This window comes from Felis catus, chromosome F2 (assembly GCF_018350175.1).
Source record: "Felis catus isolate Fca126 chromosome F2, F.catus_Fca126_mat1.0, whole genome shotgun sequence".
Taxonomy (NCBI): Eukaryota; Metazoa; Chordata; class Mammalia; order Carnivora; family Felidae; genus Felis; species Felis catus.
The window spans coordinates 44,183,720-44,196,307 of record NC_058385.1 but is presented as its reverse complement, the minus strand read 5'-3'; the positions used below and the strand labels follow the sequence as shown (position 1 = coordinate 44,196,307).

The following is a 12,588-nucleotide window of genomic DNA, read 5'->3' as shown; positions in this document are numbered from 1 at the left end:
ACTCAACCGACTGAGCCACCCAGGTGCCCCTCCCTTTTCATAACTTTAACTGTAGGATTCCTTCTGAGAAAAGGAAGAAAACCTAGATTTTGCCTCTTTCTCTGGTCTTAAACCTACTATTTACTTTCAAGGTTCCTGGATACTTATCATATTTTATATGACATTATTAGTGTGTTATTTATATGTGATTTATTATTTTAATGTTCTCTCCTTCCTCCAAACTGACCAAATACAAAGTCCACCTTCATTTATTTCAAAATATATACAAGTTCTCAAAGCCCACTTCCAACCTGACATATTTGCACTCAAATCCAAACATTTGCACACATCCAAGATGTGGTGAATAATTACCATTTTCAAGAAAACAATACCATTTCACATGGTCGGGTTTACTGCTGATTTCAAGAAGTGTTTGTGTTTTCAGGTCCCCATTATTAACCAAAAGGCACTAAGAGTAGGTGAAGGGTAGGGAGTTAAAAATCAGTAGAACTTGGGGTGCCCGGCTGGCTCAGTCAGTAGAGCATACGACTCTTGATCTCAGAGTCATGAGTTCAAGCCCCAAGTTGGGCATGGAGCCTACATTAAAAAAAAAAAATTAAAAAGGAAATAAAATAAACAGCACAAGGGGCACCTGGGTGGCTCAGTCAGATAAGCGTCCGACTTCGGCTCAGGTCATGATCTCACGGTCTGTGGGCTCAAGCCCCGTGTCAGGCTCTGTGCTGACAGCTCAGAGCCTGGAACCTGCTTTGGATTCTGTGTCGCCCTCTCTCTCTATCCCTCCCCTGCTCACGCTCTCTCTCTCAAAAACAAATAAACATTAAAAAAAAATAACAAAATAAAATAAACAGCACTAAGTACTTCTAGCTGTCTAACACTGAGCAGACAACACTGTGCCTCAGTTTCCTCATCTTTAAACTGGAGATAACAAATAGAGCTGGTTGCTACATTGATCAAATCAGTCCATATATATAAAGCACACAGAACACTGAGTGGCACACAGTAAGTGCTCAGTAAGGTTAGCTACTTGTTATCATTATGCAATCAAAACAATTAATATAAAGTACAAGTTATTCATGTTGTCATATTAAGCCATTTAATGAACATGAAATTAACCTCTGTGTTTTTTTATGACTATTATAATAAAATGACACAAAAATATATAACTTAAAAATACATGCTAGTATCTGAAAGAATTTAAACCTTTCCATTCTTACAATGCAATGGCATGGCAAGTCACAGGCTGGTAGAAAAGATTTGTACAACATATCTGATCTATTACTGATAGCCAGACTATATAAGCTCTTATAACTCAATAAGAAATTCTAATAACTCAGTAAGAAGAAGACAAACAACCCACCTGCAAATATGTGAAATATTTGAGTGGTCACATCAGCAAAGATGATTTTCTAATGACAAATAACTGTATGAAAAGATGTTCAACATTCTTAGTCATTAGAAAAATGCAAATTAAAACCAGACTGACGACCACTCACAACTACGTGGATGGAACTAGAGGCATTGTGCTAAGCGAAATTAGTCAGTCAGAGAAAGACAAATATCATCTGACTTCACTCATATGAGGACTTTAAGATACAAAACAGATGAACATAAGGGAAGGGAAGCAAAAATAATATAAAAACAGGGAGGGAGACAAAACATAAGACTCTTAAATATGGAGAACAAATAGGGTTACTGGAGGAGGGGGAGCGGCGATGGGCTAAATGGGGAAGGGGCACTAAGGAATCTACTCCTGAAATCATTGTTGCACTATATGCTAACTAACTTGGATATAAGTAAAAAATAAATAAAACATGAATAATAAATAATAAATAAATAAAACAGAAGGAAAAAAACCAGACTGACGGAGCACCTGGGTGGCTCAGTCAGTTAAGGGTCCAACTTCGGCTCAGGTCATAATCTCACTCACGGTTTGTGGGTTTGAGCCCCACATCAGGCTCTGTGCAGACAGCTCAGAGCCTGGAGCCTGTTTGGGATTCTGTGTCTCCCTCTCTCTGCCTCTCCCCCACATGTGCTCTGTCTCTCTCTATCTCAAAAATAAACATTAAAAAAAAAAACAAAACCAGAGTGAGATTCCATGACAAGTCCACTAGAAAAACTAAAATTAAAAAGACTGATATAACCAAGTACTGGTGAAGATATGAAGACACTAAAACCCTACTATATTGCTGGTAAGAATACAAAATGGCGCAGCCACTTTGGAAAACAAATTTCCAGTTTCTCTTAAAGTTTAAAACACACTTGCCAAATGGCATAGCACAGGAAGACCAATTGTCTTGGTTTGCCCATAATTGTCCATGGTTTAGCACTGAAAGTCTTGCATCCCAGAAAACTCCTCAGTCCTGGAGAGACTGAGATGTTTCACCTCCCTACCAGCAGCCCCAATCCTTGGAATTTACCAAAAAGATACAAAAACACAGCTACATAAAGACTTCTACTCAGATGCTCCCAGAAACGTTATTTATCAAAGCTAAAAACTGGAGACAACCCAAATGTCCACATAATAGCAAATGGATAAATAAATTGTGGTGTATCCATACAGTGGAATACTACTTGGCAATTAAAGTGATGAGGTACTGGATGAATCTTAAAATAATTATGCTGAGTGAAAGCAGGCAGATACAAAAAAATTATACACTGAATGGTTCTATTTGTGTAACATTTAATAAAGAGCAACATTGTATGACAGAAAGCAGATCGGTGGTTCCAAGGGCCTGTGGGTGGCAAAAGATCAGCTACAAAGGGGCATGAGGGAAGTTTTGGGGGGTGACAGAAGTGGTTAATAGCATGATTATGGTGGAGGTTACATGGCTTTATGCACTTGTCAGATTCATCAAACTGTCCACTTAAAAGTGATGAATTTTATCTCATGAAGTTATATTTCAAAAAAGCTGTTTAAAAGAAACTAAAGTGAATAGGGGAAAGAATACTGGGTGCATGTCGACATAAAACCAGTAATGACAATATAGGCAAGACAGATTTTTTTAAAAATGCAATGGCAGTGAGGGGTGCCTGGGTGGCTCAGTCGGTTGAGCATCTGACTCTTGATTTTAGCTCAGGTCACAATCCAAAAGTTGTGGGATCGAGCCCTGTGTTGGGCTCCATGCTGAGCATGGAGTCTGCTTGGGATTCTCTCTCTCTCTCTCTCTCTCTCTCTCAAATTAAAAATGAAATGCAATGGCAGTGGGGGCGCCTGGGTGGCTCAGTTGGTTGAGCATCCGGCTTCGGCTCAGGTCATGATCTCACGGTTTGTGAGCTCAAGCCCCCTGTCGGGCTCTGTGCTGACAGCTTAGAGCCTGGAGCCTGCTTGGGATTCTGTGTCTCCCTCTCTCTCTGCCCCTCCCCCGCTCACGCTCTGTTTCTCTTTATCAAAAAATAAATAAAATGTAAAAAAAAAAAAAAAGAAAGAAATGCAATGGCAGTGATACAAGCAAAAATAAATCAGTGCATGGAACCCATATTCATAATGTTTCTCAGCTGGACACTTACAGCTGCTAGTATTTGAAGAACAGGAGCCAGTTCTAGCTGGAAAATGGACTGATGCTAGAGAAACAGTCCCTTCATGTATGGGCATAGGAGGATTGTTGTGCTGGGAAACAGAGGTTAATTCAATCTGAAAAGATTCCATGAAGCATTTAGGGTCATGGAAAGAATATTTTTTAAATAAATACATTAGCTTTGACTTTTGTTTGAACAATTTTTCTCCTCTCCGTGGGACAATGAATCTTTTCATTTAGCTTTAGCAAGGGGATGGGGAAGAGAGAGAGGAGATTGTTCTAACTCTGGGTTCTTCTAGGCATCACTATTCCAAGTAAATGGTCAGGCGAGTAGAATCGCATCAGAGCCAATAGGATGCACTATGGGCCCTAAGAGGAGAGGCCTGGCCCTATTACAATACCCTGTGTGACCTCAGTTAGGTGACTCACCTTTCTGGGCTTTAATTAATTAGCCATAAAATGAGAGGCGTGACCTGGAAACAGTGTTTCTCAACCCAAACGGGACCACAGGCCAGTACAACCCTGCGATCCTAAGGCTGGATATGACCTCCTACCAAGGTGGGAAACTCTGCCTTCTGGACAAGAAGAGAAAGGGGGGAGGGCCACACCGTGAACTGGCCATTTTGTATACTGTCATCTCATTTAACCCCTACAATCATTCTGCGAGGTGGATGAGTTTATGAATGGGACACTAGGATTCACAGATGCGAAGATATGCTCCAAGGCCTGAGAGCTTAGCTAAGTGACAAAGCCTATCCCTGCCATCTCTCAGGCAGGCAGCCTACTTGTTAGAAAAAAGATTTGGAATAGCCTCCCTAATGTTGACAATTCTTGGACCTCGGATTCTATTGTTTTGCTCCTCAAAGGCCTCCCCTGTCAGCACGCTAACCACTCTCTGTGTTCACAGAGTCCCCCAGGACTGGAGCCACAGCAAGATCCGAGGCTCATCTTCCACCTGAGACCGGAATCCCCACCTCCTTCCTGCCTGTCTGGCCATCGGAACCCAACCACTGCTCAGACTCAAGGCCATGGCTTGCATGTGGCTTTCAATGTTAGACTGCCCTTTGCCTTCAGGTCGCCCTGACATTGCCTGTCTGTGATTTTTTCACCCAGTGAAAAAGGCCTGCTTGTCAGCTCAGCCTTTCCAAAGTTCAAACTCATCTTCTTCCACTCAAGCCCTTTCACGGTCAGGGTAGCCCATGTGCTCAGCCACCAGTCAGGAAACTTGCAGCCAGCCTCCATGTCTTCCTCGTATCACCATCACATTCACAAGTGGGCAAACCCTGGTTTCCCACCTCTCCCCGTCCCACCCTCCTGCCTGTCCTATTGCCACAGCAAGGCTCCGTGCTCTCCTTTTCTCGCCCGGACTCTTCCCGGAGCTTCAGAACCGCTCTTTCTGCCTGGCGTCCTTCACCCACTGGTTCTGGCCCTCCTCTGTTCAGAACCCATCTATGGCCTTACTGCATCACATTAGTGGTCAAGGCTCTCCTTGACTGACTGCTGCCCACCCCTCCAACAATGGCAATCCCACAGCCACCCCGGACCTCCCACTGGGGCCTGAAGAACTGAGATTCTTGTCATAGCTGAGTGCCTCCGTCCATGCTGGTCCCTTGGCCTGGAAGCTCTACGTTAGTCAAAATTGCATTCATTCCTCGAGGCTCAGCTCATTGTGTGACCCACTCTCTAACATGTTCTCAATTTTCCCAATGAGGATCGACTTTCCTATACACCCCTGACAATGGGTTTGTTGTCTGCTCCAGCACTTGAGTTTTCTTGCTGCCATATCTGTCTCCCAGCCTAGTCTGTGAGCTGTTCCCTGGGACCATACATTGTCATCGCTGTATCACCCACATGCTGGGTGCCGAATTTTATAAATATATTTTTAGAAAATAAACAAATGTTGAATAAGCACATTTATTGATGAATGAAAGATCGATAAATGTTGACTCAAACTGGCCTTAGTTCTGTAGCTGACAAGTGTCATGCCCCAACTCATGTCTTCATATACATACTACATTTGCCTAACTGCAGGTGACTCCAATGGCTATCTCTTATGACGGGAGGATCCCCTCCCTCAAATTTCTCAGCCAAGTTTCTCTGTCTGGGTGAAGGACACCAGGCAGAAAGAGCAGTTCTGAAGCTCCGGGAAGAGTCTGGGTGAGAAAAGTTAAATATATAATTTTTTAAAGATATAGATAAAATATCAAATATCTAGTTATAACAACTCATGTATCAATTTAGTCACAAACGCATATTCAAAACATTTTAAATTACAAAATAATACATCACTTTACAAATAATGCTCTTTTCATTAAAAATGTTTCATAGGGGCACCTGGGTGGCTCAGTCAGTTAAGCATCCAACTTTGGCTCAGGTCAGGATCTTGAAGTTTGTGAGCTTGAGCCCCGCGTCGGGCTCTAGACTGACAGCTCAGAGCCTGGAGCCTGCTTCGGATTCTCCCTCTCCCTCTCCCTCTGCCCCTCCCCTGCTCTGTCTCTCTCTCTCTCTCTCTCTCTTTCTCAAAAATAAAAATAAAACATTAAAAAATGTTTCATAGAACAATGTTTTGTCTTGTTTCCTAAGACAATGTTTTCAAATGCTTGCCTAACATCAATATTTTGTCACCACTAAAGATACTTTTTGAGTCTTCTAACATCTTCACTTGTGTCTAAGTTGTCTGAGATCCAGCACTTTCCAAATCCATATAGGATGCTGTCACTGGAAGTTTTATCTCAGGCCAGCAATTCCCACTCATATACCATGAGGACCGTGTACGTTCCAGAGGCATAAATTCACCATCTCTGCAAATTGTTCATTCATTGTGTTGCTGTTTAAAGGATTATATCCAGCATCATCCAATCCTTGCAATTGTGAAACTGTGCTCTCAAGAATAATTACAAAATCTGAGTTGCTTTTTTTATTGTTTTGGTCAATTGACTTCTACATGAACCCAAACCAGCACACTGACTGAAGACATTTTGAACTTATGTGTATTCCCCAAACAACGGTTTGTTCAAAATATTTGATAGATTCCTTGTACTTTGAGACACTTTGCAAGGACTCAAATATAGGGCAAGTTCTTCTTTTCTGAGGAATAATTTTTGGGGGGTGCCTGGGTGGCTCAATCGGTTGAGCGTCCAACTTCAGCTCAGGTCATGATCTCACGACTCATGGGTTTGAGCCCCACATCAGGCTCTCTGCTGTCAGCATGGAGCCTGCTTCAGATCCTCTGTCCCCCCTCTCTCGCTACCCCTCCCCCCTCAGAAATAAACATTTTTAAATAAGGAATCATTTTGGGGGGGGGAGCTCTCTTCATCTTATGGTATATATGGTCATATATATATATATATATATATATATTTATATATTCCTTCCATATCTTTTTTCCCTTTCATGCACTCAAGCACCAAGTCCTTCCATTTTTTCTCAGTGATGTCCCTCATGTCTTCTTCCCTCTCCAGTCCATACCAAGGTTGCAGACCTTATTCCCATCAGAGAGACCACAAAGGTCTTGGCAGACACTGCCAATTATCCCCCAGTATCTTCCTTCCTCTCCTTCCTTAGTAATAGAAACCCCACTTTTAACTGGACACGTGATGGGCTGGAACAAAGACCACAGCTCCTAGTCCTTGCTTCTTGCCTACGTGACTGCCTGCTGGCCAGTGGATTCCAGTGGATATGGTACGTACAACTTCTGAAAAGACTCCTTAAGGAGGGATGAGGGAATGACCTCCTTTCCTTTTTCCTTCCTGCTGGCTGGAATGAGAACATCCCGGCTAGATACCTAGCACTCATTTTGAACCCTGACCCACCACGGAAACGGAAGCCGTGCTGCATGGTGAAAATAATGAAGCGCAGGAGTGTGGGTCCCTGACTTTACTCTCACTTTGAACTCACCGCCTCCAGGCTTCTAGAACGCAAGACAGAAATAAACTTCCTCCTTTAAGCCACTGTTATTTCAGTTTTTTCTGTAACTTGGAATTGATCATACTCCTAATTAACAAACTGTTTCCAAGCCTCTCCTATTGAATCCATCTAGCGCCACGGCTGAATTCAATCTTCCCAACACAATATCATGCTTATCATGCTCTTGCTAAAAAACTGCCTGAGATTTCCACATACCAATAGGATAAAATCTAGATTTCTTAGCTTACATTCAAAGCCCTGTTATCTGGCCCTATGTTGTAAATGCTAACCTCAACTACTCTCCCCACCTACCCCACCAGTACACACACACACACACACACACACACACACACACACACACACTCTTTCTCTCTCTCATTAACCCTTCATCCAGTCCCATAACCTCACACAATGTCTCTTTGCTGGTTGGATTGAGTTTATGACAACTGACACATGGGTAGGTGGTCACTCCCTTTCAAAAGGAACTGTGAATGGAAAGAACGCGAATGACCCTTAACAGTAGAACAGACACACTGTGGCAGAGTGTGGATATTACACAGCAAGAGAAAAGAATGAATTCCCATTTCATGCATTAACATAGTAAATTTACAAACATAATATTGAATAAGATAGAATTCAAAAAGGACAAAACTCATCTCTATCATAGGAATCAGGATAGGCGTCAGTGCACAGAAGGAGGCATGCGGGGGGGGGGGGGGTTCTGGAGTGCTGAAAACGTTCTACTAATTAAGTAGAATGCTGGTTACACATTCACGAAAAAATAATTGTGCTGCCTCCCTGCTTTGTGGCACTCAAAGCCCCATGACCTGGCTCTGTGTTACAGTGCCAACCTCAACGACTCCAAGCAGCTCCCTCTCCCCCCCCCCCCGCCACCGCCCCAACACATATACAAACACACACATGGGGCTGAGACTGGAACTCAGCTTCTTCAGGTGCCAAGATCGGTGTGCTGTGGGTTGTACCCGCACTACCTGTCATCACTGTCATCGTCACGACCACCCATTTCTGACAACAGCCGAGACCTCCAGAATCAAGCCCAGCCCTGCCTTTCCCTCTGAGTCCTGAGAGTCCCGAGTCCTGAGTCCTGAGTCTCAGGGTCCTGCCAGGTAAGGCAGTCGTGGCTGTCTGCCGAGCCACATGGCAGGCTTCAAAGATGACCTCACAGTCTGGAGCTCCAAGTGGCAACTGGTTCCTTGGAAAGGCCTGTCTGGCACTATTTACTAGCAACAGTGATGACAGGCTCCGCTCTGTATGGGGCTTCAGCCTCCCTCTTCCCCTGACCCTCCTGACCTATTCTCACATGAATGCTAAACAGGGCAGCCCTCCTGAGCTTCCCTAAAGGTGGGGAGTCCCAGGTAAGGGCTCTCTTGAACACGGGTGCTGCAGGCCAGAGGACAGCGAGTCCTGGGGAAAGCACCAGAGGCTTCCTCACCCCCTTGACTGGTCTTAAACCCAACCACTCATTCCCGAGTCTTAGCAAGTCCTCTGTCACTGCCTGCCCAGCTTCACGCCCAACACCGGTGCCCGCCGGCGTTTCCATCCATCACACCCTCTTCGGTCTGCTTTTCCTGAGGGCTGAGCCTGTCTCTGCCTCTTTCTCCAGACACACCTCTGCCTCATCCCTTGCCTTCTCCTAGGCACCAGCCAGAGCTGCTTCTAGGAAACTGTGGGATTTCCTTCTAGAACCTCCAAAGGCCCTCTTATTTCTTTTGGATTTTTCAAGGCTCAATCATCCATTTCCTTTTCTGTAAATCTTGGGCTTCACTCCAAATACCTCTTGCGGAACAGAGAGATACATGGTGTTTGCCGGTAAGAGCTTAGGGCATGACAACCAGCTCAGGAGATCTCAGAGGTGGATCCTGCTATGGCACCCCCAGTGCATGAGCCCAGGCCACAGTGGCTCCGGCTTGCCTGGGCCTGGATGCTAGGAGCAAGGAACCGTGGAGCTCTGGTTTATAAGAGTCCTGGCAACTGGGGGGCCTGGGGCTGAATCCTACCGTCAGGAATGAAAGTTGGGACAGGTAGTGAAGAGCCACAGATACCCGCATTCTCAACAGGGGATTCTAAGGGACCAAGCTTCAGGGGCCAAGAGGGAATTCATAGGACCTGGTGACTGAGCAGATCTAGGAGAAAACAGAGAAGGAGATGCTGAGGACTGGGCTGATTTTCCTGGCTCGGGCAGCCCAGTGGATGGAGAGGCCATTACCACAGCAAGGAACTCAGGTCTGAGGGTCATCCTTGAGAACATCAATCACCCTGCTGTGCTCAGAAGCCCTTGGGGGGTTATTGAGCCATGCTGGACTGTTTGGGGCAGGCCATAAGCCCATTTTGGGATCTTGATATGGTTTTATGAACCTGTCCCTTGGAAAGCAGGCAGGGAGAACTATGTAGGAGTGACTCCTGAATGGAAAACTCCAGTTAAATACGTGTGGATTATCTGCCACCTTCATGTATCTGTGGAGAGGCTATCTTCCTGAGTTGAGGAGGAGGTGACTGGTCATAGGAACAGCTTGCTTTTTCTGGAAAGAGAGGTGGTGAAACTCACTTTAGGTTGTGCCTGGAACTGTTCTAAGGACTTTAATCCTCACAGCCCTGTAGGTATTATCATCCCCATTAGACAGATGAGGAAACTGAGGCATAGCATAGCTGGGTAAGTCTAAGGTTACTAACCTGTGAGCCTCACAGCCATAATATGAATTTAGGCAGGCTAATCCCAGACTCCATGCCCTTGGTGGTAAGCCCTACAGCCTCCCATCTCCTAGAAGGTAGGTTCAATGCACTTGGCGCAGAAGCATCCCGGCTCCCTGCTTTCTGACAATTTGGAACTTTGTCAATTGGGTTAGTTCAGGGTGAGGGTCTGTTCCCGAGGAGGTTCCTTCCTGCGCATCCAGCCCTGGAGACCTTAAAGAGAGAGGGTCCCCCCTCCCCAAATTGTCCTCGGGGTTTCTAGCAACTACCACAAAATGCCCTCCCCTTTCCCTCCTTTCTCCACAATGGAGAGACACAAGAGGGAGGACCAAGAACAAAATCCAGATGAAGGGCATTAAAATACCAGCCGACCGAGGGGAGGAATCCGACTGCATCTGGCCTGCCAGTATTACACGAACCACACCGATGCCCGCTCAACAAGTCTCCCCTTCCCCGGGTCGCTGGAGCCCAAGTCCGGAGTCTCCGCGGCGGCTGACAGCGCCCCCACGGGGCACTGCGGTCCGGCGGCCGCGCGGTGCGCCCCGCGCGGGGAGCGCGTCTCGCTCGCCCGGCCGAGGTGGCCGGACTTCTCCCCGCGCCGGGGGTCCGGGCTGCGCCGCCCTCCGCTCGCGCCCGCCCAGCGGGGTCGGGGCAACGGGCCCCCGGGCCGGAGGGGGCGCCTGGCCGGAGGGGCCGCGCGCAGCCGCAGGGGCCCGGGGCGAGGCGGGCGCGCAGGCCTGGGGGCAGCACCCGCGTGCGCCCGAGCTCTGCGGCTCGGCGGTCTGCGGTCGGCGTGTCTGCGCCTCGGGGCGGCGGGGCCGTGCAGAGCCCCGGGGAAAGCGCGCCCCGCTCACCTGCAGCCGCTGCCGCCTCGGACGCCTGGGCAGCGAGACGGGCGCAGCCCCCCGGGTCTTCGGCGTCGGCCCCCTCGCCGCTCGGAGAGGCGCGGTCCTCCTCGGGGGTCGCTCGTGGGAGCCGCGGAAGAAGCTGGAGCCGCGGCCGCTGTCTCCTCCTTCGCCGCTTGCTCCAAGTCCCATCCCAGAGCGCTCCCCTCGCTCGCTGGCTGCCTGCGAGGCTCGGGGCCAGCGCGGGAGGGCGGCGGGAGGCGGCGCCGCGGCGAGGGTGGGGAGCGGGCCGGGCGGAAGGAGGGGTGTCGTCTTTGGGGATGGGGAAGGCGCGGACAGGGAGCGGCCGCGAGCGCAGCCCCACCCTGCAGGCAGCCCCGGCGCTGGGCACCCTGGCCGGACGCCCTGCTCGCTGCCACCCGGCTCCGCTCGGTGCCTCCGCAAGCCCAGATGGGATTCGGACTCCAGGGGTCTGGACCGCACCCTTTGAAGGGGCTTGGCGGGGTGGGGTTGGGGGAGAGCATCTCCCGAGGGAAGGCAGGCATGGCAAGGGGACCGTATCCTGAACTTGGGGTCATGATCTCCAAGAGGCGTCCACCGATGACGGGGATGAAGAAAAAATGGTGAGAATTGGGATAATTGGTGACAAGTGCCAGGACCTGTCTTGGCAGTGCCCAGAACACCCCACCAGTGCCAGTTCATATTAACAGAGCGTCCACTGGCCAGGGGCCAGACCAGGCCCGGGGGTGGAGAGGGCAGTAAGGACGCCAGGACAGAGAGGAACAAAGATCCTACCCTGGAGGAGCAGAGAGAGTCTAGTTCAAACAAGACTTTTGCAATTATGGGCGAAGACGTTTGCAACTTTGTGAAGTGGGAGAACATGACCTTCCAGGTCCCTGCAGAACTTCGGAGGTTCTGGATTGGTCAGTGGCAGGGAAAGGGCCTGGTATGCCACTCCACAGGCTACATACATGCCCACCAGCAGGGGTGAGTGGGAGTGCCCACCAGCACATCTCCTAATAATGGATCCAAAATTCTATCCCCAAACCACTAACCCAACACACCCAGGTCAGGTTTTAACAAGCTGTGGAGCAGAGGCAGCAGAACTAACGAGTTTCAAAACCTTTGGAGGTGCCAGAGTCTGATAATTTAAGTGATCTTGGCTGCCTTTACTCCTAAACCATCACTCCTATTTTATGATAGAGTTGGTTTCCAGAATATTAATGAACACCATGTACAAAATCAATTCCCTCAAAAAGCTCCAGGAGTGGGAAGTAAAAATTCCAGTCATAAAGCAAGGGGTTAACATATTCAAGCTATCAGGCAACTCCGTGGTGCCATAATGCAGAGAAAGAATCCCTATCCTGCACCTTAGGCCCACTGGGCACTCCTGGATGCCTGCACAGATAAGAAATCGTTTCTTTGTATGTCTTTGGGAGGAGGTAGGTAGAGGTCAGAAAGCAGAGGAAAGTCTTCAGGAAATGTTTGGTCTCTTAAGTCTTGGATCCCACAGAAGAAAATTCTTCCTGAGTCTGGGCCAGTGAAAATCCCCTAGGAGCTGGGGAAGTTGAGTTGCAGTTTATGGAAAATTGCATTTAAAATGTGTTGCCTTA

The 12,588-nt window shown here is 47.8% G+C and overlaps 1 protein-coding gene across 7 annotated transcripts in view; it reads right to left on the bottom strand.

The window, feature by feature from the left end:
* MATN2 (matrilin 2) overlaps positions 1 to 11,222 on the bottom strand; it is a 136,295-nt gene extending 125,073 nt beyond the window's left edge. For 2 of the 7 annotated variants that reach the window (XM_023248122.2, XM_045050200.1), the window contains exon 1: positions 10,985 to 11,219. The gene's annotated coding sequence lies outside the window, so the exon portion shown is untranslated. Of the gene's footprint in view, positions 1 to 10,984 lie in introns of all 7 variants that reach the window. The other 5 variants (XM_045050202.1, XM_045050201.1, XM_045050199.1 and 2 more) reach the window with 5 other exon arrangements.
* Between the last annotated feature and the right edge of the window lie 1,366 nt (positions 11,223 to 12,588).